The sequence below is a fragment of the Triticum aestivum genome, chromosome 2B (genome assembly GCF_018294505.1).
Source record: "Triticum aestivum cultivar Chinese Spring chromosome 2B, IWGSC CS RefSeq v2.1, whole genome shotgun sequence".
In the NCBI taxonomy this organism is placed as follows: domain Eukaryota; kingdom Viridiplantae; phylum Streptophyta; class Magnoliopsida; order Poales; family Poaceae; genus Triticum; species Triticum aestivum.
Window position 1 is genome coordinate 96,240,483 of NC_057798.1, and position 6,866 is coordinate 96,247,348.

A 6,866-nucleotide genomic window follows, 5' to 3' on the forward strand; every position below is an offset into this window, starting at 1 on the left:
GTGCCCCTCGGCTGGCGGCGGCCCGGCGGCCTGGAGGTGGCTGGCGGCGGCCGCGGTGGTGGCGCCGTCCTTTGGCGGCGGGGCGGCCTGGTTGCGCAGGGTGGCCGGCGGCGCGTCCTCGGCCCAGATCTGGGCCCTTAGGGCCCCATCTGGGTCCTAGCGGGCCGGTCCCTGGGCGTAGCCTTGTTGTCTGCGGCGCGGTGAGGAGGAAGAGCGGCTTGGATTGGGGCGGCGGCACCGCCGGCGTGCCGGCAGCAGCGTGAAGGCGGGAGCTATGCGAGCCCACGAGGGCTCGGCCGGGCCGGTGAGGCCACGGGCTTGGTGTGCTCCCGCTATTGCGTCCGGACGGCTACTGTCGCGGACGGTGGAGATGGGGCCCTCCCGCGTGCCGATGGTGCTGATGCCCTAGTCCCGGCTCTGATTCTTCGTCGTGCTATCCTCACTTCGCGGTGCCGTGGTGAGACGGCGTGGGGGCCTCAAGACCGCGTTGGCGCACGATGGTGGTTGGTTTGGTGGCAGGCTCCGGGGCGCCCGAGGTGCGGGTTGGGATCGGGGGAAACCCCTGTCGGCATGGCCAACGCCGGCGCGGTGGCGCCTGTGGGTGCCACCTGACCTTCCGGGAGGGCGTCGGAGCTACCCTTCCTCTCGCCTCGTCGTGTACCGGGGGAATCCCTTAGCAGCAGCGTCGTCATCATCGCGATCCTTCTTGGAGGTGTTGATAGGTGCGGGTGCTTCGGAGTCTTGGAGTCTAGTGGAAGATCCTGGTGGGCGTTGCGTTCGCGAGGCTTCTTCATTTTGTTGATCCGCCGTTTTCGGCATTTGTTTCTTTTGCTTTTCTCTTTTCTCTTTCGTTTCTTTTGAGCGTGACTGTGCTACTTCCGCCCCAGCACCTATCCATGTATGGTTCGGTTGGTTGATTTGTATACAAAGCGGGGGGAAACCCTTTTTCGATAAAAAACAACTCTTGTCGTATCGTACCTCAAGATGAGCCGGTCGTACCCGGCGAACCCGGCAGCGGCGAGGTTGGCGGCCGTGGACGCGCCGAGAGCCTCCTCGTCTCTCCCAGAGAGAAGAAAAACCCTGAAGCCTCCGCCCTTGAGCACCCAGAACAGCCTCACCATCGCCGGTATCCCCGGGCAAGCTCCTCTGCTCGCCCACGCCTTGAACGCCGCCGGATCGTACGCCCTGCATGCATGCGCAACCAAGCACCACAGAACATCCAGTCAGTAGTTCAGTGCATGCATGGTCTGCCGGTTAGCGCTGTGCACGTCACGCACCCGAACTGCTTGGCCTGGTAGTAGGGCAGGTTGGAGAGGCAGGTGTCGTCGATGTCGAGGACCCAGGCGTCGAGGCCGTCGCCGGCGGCGGGGGCCTGGCTGGCGTAGGCGGCGATCTGGTCCGCGGCGCTGCCCACGTCCCGGCCGTACTGGCCCCAGGACATGTAGGCCCAGACGTACCCGACGCAGGGCGCCGGCACCGCGCGCCAGAACTTGGCGTTGTTCGCCTCCACCATCACCCGCCAGCTCAGGCAGCCGCCGGGGTCGTCCCCGCCCGGCGGCCAGAACCACGGCGCCCCGTCGGCCACCTGGACAGCGGCGAGGAGACCGACGAGCAGGACCGTCACCCACCGCCGCCGCAGACCGAGAGCGGCCATTGTTGGAGCCACGGCTACTCTCTAGCGCCAAGGAAAGCAGCGGCAAGCTGGTCGATCGACCACACCATTTCGTCAATGAGCGTGCGTGCATGGATTTTTATGGGCGCACGCACGCACGCAAACGCACTGGGATTATTCCCGTGCGTGCGTGCAATGCCACCTTTTGCTTTTGGTGGACAATGCCCGGTGGGAAAGCCAGCCGCGGTGGGCTAAAGCGCGGTCACCGCGGCGAATTAGCGGAGAGATACGCCGGCGCCTTTGGATCGGGTGCAGTGAATCCACCTCAGCGCCATTCGCACGCACCGCCGCCGCTCTGGCCGCGCAACACGTGGACCCAATCACAAACTCAGGGTAAGACTGCAAGCAATCAAGTTGACAATTGGGACAAATCAAAGGAATTTAACCTGGGTCCTTCCAGGCAGTACAAACATTGAGCTAGCGAAAGCATCTAGTTTATCTGTTTATGCATGCACGATCTCTTTGACTTGTGCGCTGCTGGTGCACTTTTGTGGTTCATTTTCACAAAATTATTTTCTGAATGGGTGCCACTTTGTTGGTTGATGCATGCATTGTAAACATATGTGTGATCCGCGTAAGCACACGACGACAATGCAGATGATATTGTCCGATCTTGGTTGCGCCGGCGGGCACCGGCGGGAAATGTTTGTCTGCGCAAAGAGCGCACGAGTCAATACGTACCGGAGTTTACTGAGTACTACGTCGATCGGCCTCCACCACGTAGTTCCGCACGGGGGGAGAAGAAAGATTCGGTGGTTACTGGACGTGTTACCACTCAGCAAAGCGAGATCGGGGAACAGTAATTTGATGATCTACGCATGAACAGCGGTGGCCACTCGCTGGGTCGCTAGTGGTCACTCCCCACGCAGCATCGATCGATTACTGGCATGTAGCTGCTAATTAATCAATTGTCTACGACTACAGACGCCTATGGTAGTACTCCTAGTCCTAGCCACAGGACAGTCGGACACGGCCATATCTTGCAGATCCTGATGGCTACGTCGAACTGGGACATGCATCTAGGCTAGATTGTACTCCCTCTGTTACAAAATAGACGACCCAACTTTGTACTAAAGTTAATATAAAGTTAGGTCATCTATTTTAAAACGGAGGGAGTATATGTCAGAAGCTGAATGTGCGCGAAGTTTCGCGTGGATGCAACAACACTGGATATGGTCGAGGACGAGGAGTCAGCTATCAGCGCGCGCATGCAATGCAAGTTGGGGCGATGCATCGACGTTGAAAAGGAATAAGACTGTTGGTGCCTTGAGGCGCAGGCATATGCACAGAGGGAGGTTGTGATGCCAGACTTCCATCAATGGATAGCTTAGCAGCTAGGAATCAAAATCCACGAGGCTTTGCAGGCATAGTGTGCCCTTTTGAGACGAAGATAGAACAAGATTTGTAAGAGGTTTCCCTCATTACTTTATGTCGGTTCGGCAGATATAAAGTGGGGCGAAAGCCTTTTTTGGTTTTCGGACGAATAGCTGCCGGACTTTCTTTCTCTCGAAACAGCCTTCCATCCGCTTTATATATGAAGCAACAATCGATCCCAGGATAACCGGCTAACGTAGAACGCACGCGACTACGCTACGGAAAGAGAACACAGGAAGAACTATCCACAACGCCAAGCTACGCGCTAGTGCACCTAAGCTCCACGACAACTCCCTCAGGTGGGAGAACATCGGAAAGCGTCGCCGCTGCCGAGTCCACCACGGACAAAGGTCTTCACCCGGAGCCTTGACATAGAGAGAAGAACCATGACGACGTCTTCACGGAGAGAGAGGCACCCGCGGGCGCCGCCGTCGTCGGCGCCAAGGCATAGAGCTTTCACTCGGCAACTCACCCGTGCCACCCCGAGGTCTTCAGGACAAGCGCGGCAAGGACAGAAGTCTAGATCCAGATCAGGACATTACCCCTGCGAGACAAAGGGCACACCCGAGCCACCCACCGCTACACCTCCTGTCACCCACACGACCCGGAAGGAGAGCCATCGCCGCCGCAATGTTGCCCGCCGTAGAGCAAGCCATGCGGACCGCCATCCGGGGCCACCGCCCCGGCATCCCCATCGCTGGACACCATACACCGCTCACTTCGCAACACACTAAACCATAGTAGGAAGACCAGAGGCACGCTATCTACGCACGCCACGTACTCCCTGCCTGGCATCAACCACCAGGTCTGGGTAAGCGCCTCCATCGTAGGAGGCGCCCACACCTGCTTCCCTAGGGAGTCCCGGTGGACTAGGGGGGACACGACTCCGTGACTGCAGACGGCCCTCGGTGAGCAAGCCTCAAGTCCTAGACAAGGCAAGCTCACACGACGCCATGTCCGTGGCCACAGCGCCGATCTGCGCAATGACACAACGGAATCACGACCACCACACCCATGAGAAGAGCAAGAGCACCGCGCGCGAGCACCATCCGGACCGCACCCAACCTCACCTGCCCAGAGCAACACTAGCTCTGATCTACCTCGGGCCCAGACTTGGTCCCCCCGAGCAAAAAAAACCTAGATCGTTGCCACCTTGACGAGCGCGAGATGCGCGCCACCGACCCATACCGAGGAGAAGGGAGGTCGCAACCGCCACCCGCACCCCATCGTCCAGCACCAAACGCTGTGTTGCACCCATGCCGATGACCTGTGCAACCCCCATGAGCTGCCACCACTTCGCTGACCCGAAGCACGGGAATGTGAAACTTAGGGTTTTGGGAAACTGCACGACACCCATTAAGGGTGTGGCTATCTCATATATATAAGGGGTACACCAAGGTGTACGATACAATATACAAGACATATACATAAGCTATATGTAAATACAGTCTAACACCCTCCCTCAATCTTAACTATGCCCTGAAGTACAAAGTATGTTAAGATTGCGCCTGCAGCCTACAAACTGAGGTTGTGGAAGAGGCTTCGTGAAAATGTCAGCAAGTTGATCTTTGGAGGAGATGAACTTGATGTGGAGTAGCTTCTGTGCAACACGTTCCCGTACAAAATGATAGTCAACTTCTATGTGCTTTGTCCGAGCATGAAACACTGGATTAGATGAGAGATATGTAGCTCCAATGTTATCACACCAAAGGACAGGCGGCTGAGTTTGAGGAACTCCCAACTCTCTCAACAAGGACTGTACCCATATGATCTCAGCTGTAGCATTTGCAATGGCTTTATATTCCGCTTCAGTGCTACTCCTGGACACTGTAGCTTGTTTGCGAGCAGCCCAGGCGATCAAGTTAGGACCAAAGAAGACAGCATGTCCCCCCGTGGATCGCCTGTCATCTGAATTACCAGCCCAGTCAGCATCTGAAAAAGCAGAAAGCGTAGGAGACGGTGCTGGCTGAAGGAGCAAACCATATGAGGCAGTAAAGCAAACATAACGAAGAATCCGCTTCACCGCTGTCCAATGAGAAGTCCGAGGAGCATGAAGAAATTGGCAGACACGATTGACTGCATATGAGAGATCTGGCCGAGTGATAGTTAAGTACTGCAGGCCACCAACAACGCTATGATACTCAGTAGCGTCATCAGAGGTGAGAGGATCTCCATCAAACGCAGACAGACGATCAGTAGCAGACATAGGAGTCATGACATGTTTGCATTTAAGCATACCTGCCCGTCGCAACAGGTCCATCGAATACTTATGCTGTGTGAGTGTCAAGCCAACAGAAGAACGTGAAACTTCCAGCCCAAGGAAGTAATGCAACGTTCCTAAATCCTTCACCGCAAAATCTCCACTCAAGGAAGATATCAGACGGTCAGCAGCAGCATCCGAGGAGCTAATGAGGATGATGTCATCAACATATACCAGAAGATACATCGTCACCTGAGGTCGATGCAGAAGGAAGAGCGAGGTGTCAGCAGTAGAGGGAACAAAACCAAGTGACCGAAGAACAGAGCCCAATCTGGCATGCCAAGCACGAGGAGCCTGCTTCAACCCATAGAGCGCCTTGACCAGGCGACACAGATGATGAGGACGAGCAGGATCAACAAAACCAGGGGGCTGACGCATGTAAACCTCCTCATCCAGAACACCATGAAGAAAGGCATTCTGAACATCCAGCTGACGAAGAAACCAGCCCCGAGTAACAGCCAAGGACAACAGAAGTCGAATAGTTTTTGGTTTGATCACCGGACTGAACGTATCCTCATAGTCAAGACCATACCTTTGCTTGAACCCTTTCGCCACTAACCGTGCCTTATAGCGTTCAATAGAACCATCAGCATGCTTCTTAACCTTGAAGACCCACTTGGAATCAATGACATTGACACCAGAGACCGGAGGAACAAGCTGCCAAGTACCATTTGTCAACAATGCCTGATACTCTTGCTCCATAGCTTGACGCCAATGAGGAATCCCGAGAGCAACCTGGAAGTGACGCGGTTCAGCCGAGGGATCTTCCTTGACATGAGCAACACATGCCGCAAGCCAGGCGACCGTCCCATCTTTGCGTTGCTTGGGACACACAATACCGGATCGACTGCGAGTATGTGGTCGAAGAGGAACGGCCGCAGGTGGTGCAACCAGTGGCAACGGCCCCGGCGATGAAGAAGTATCCGACGCAGCCGGTGACGATGCAGCGGCGACAGGCGAGGACGAGGCCGACCCAGGCGAGGCCGACCCTGGCGACAGACTCGACTGGATGGGCGAGTCAGTCGGCTCAAGGCCAACCGAGGCGCGGCAGCCCAGCCCAGGCGAGCTCACCGGCTCAGGAGAGGCCGGCCCAGATGGGAGCACCAGCTCGGGGGAGGCCGGCCCAGATGGAATCACCGGCTCGGGGGAGGTCGGCGCAGGGGAGACCAGCCCGGGCAAGGCCGGCCCAGGCGGAACCGACCCAACCTTAGAAGAGGCCGGCACGGACGGAGCCGACGCTGAGGCGCCCAGTCCAGGCATGCATGGCGCATGCACAAGGCCATTCGCCACGTCGGGTGCAGTTGATGGCTCCGGCTCCTCCAGCAACTCCAGGCGAACTCCACGACCCGTTCCTGCAGCATGATTAGGCAACAACGCAGGAGAATATGCAATATCAACAAATTGAGCAGGCAGTGGAGGGGTGGATTGCAAGGAGGAGGCTGGAGGGGTGGGAGTTATGGACAAAGACGAGAACGGGAATACACTCTCGTCAAACACAACATCACACGAGATGTAGACACGGTTGGATGGAATATGAAGACACTTGTACCCTTTGTGAAG

At 56.8% G+C, this 6,866-nt stretch overlaps 1 pseudogene; it reads right to left on the reverse strand.

The window, feature by feature from the left end:
* The window catches only part of LOC123043672 (acid phosphatase 1-like), a 5,657-nt pseudogene extending 3,941 nt beyond the window's left edge, over positions 1 to 1,716 (reverse strand).
* Positions 1,717 to 6,866: the final 5,150 nt, after the last annotated feature.